The sequence below is a fragment of the Vicia villosa genome, linkage group LG2 (genome assembly GCF_029867415.1).
Source record: "Vicia villosa cultivar HV-30 ecotype Madison, WI linkage group LG2, Vvil1.0, whole genome shotgun sequence".
NCBI classification, from domain to species: Eukaryota; Viridiplantae; Streptophyta; class Magnoliopsida; order Fabales; family Fabaceae; genus Vicia; species Vicia villosa.
Window position 1 is genome coordinate 200,111,324 of NC_081181.1, and position 842 is coordinate 200,112,165.

Genomic DNA, 842 nt, shown 5'->3' on the forward strand with positions numbered 1-842 from the left:
ATGGAGAAACAATATGAAGTTCTGAAGGAAGCAAAATCATCAAAGTTCAAATGAATTTAGTTTCATTAAATATCAGAGGGAGTGGGAACAGGGCAAAGAAGCAGGAGATTAGAAAACTTCTTGAACAGGAAAAAATTGACCCATGTCTCATTCAGGAAACTAAACAGTCTCATATTTCTGATATGTTCATTCAATATGGGGTAGGAGGGAGGTGGAGTGGACATACAAGAAGGCAGTGGGGAGTGCTGGAGGTATGATCATTTGTTGGAAACCAAATCTGTTTCAAATTACTTGTAGCTTTCATGGTACAGGTTATGTAGGAATTCAGATAACATGGCGAAATTTGTTGTTATATATTGTGTGTATCTATTCATCTTGTTTCTTAGAAGAAAAGAGGCATCTTTGGGCGGAGATTTTACGGCGGAAGTCAAATTTTCCGGAGGGATTATGGTGTTTGGGAGGTGATTTTAACGCAGTAAAAAAGACAAACGAGAGGAAGGGAAGAACAGGCAGTGGTAATCTCTCAGAAATGGCAGAATTTGGAGCTTTTATTGAAGACATGGAGCTGATTGATCTTTCTGCAACAGGGAACAAATTCACTTGGTTTAATGCAGCAGGTTCCTCAATGAACAGACTTGACCGTTTTCTATTATCTGAAGGATTAATAGGTGCTTGGGATCTGAAGGTACAGAAGGTGGGGGATAGATCTTTCTCTGATCATTGTCCAGTGTTTCTCAAAGCAAATAACAGTAATTGGGGGCCAAAACCTTTCAAGTTCTTTAATCCTTGGTTAAAGCATGAAGAACTTATCCCTTTTGTCGAATCGGTTTGGAATTCTCTGA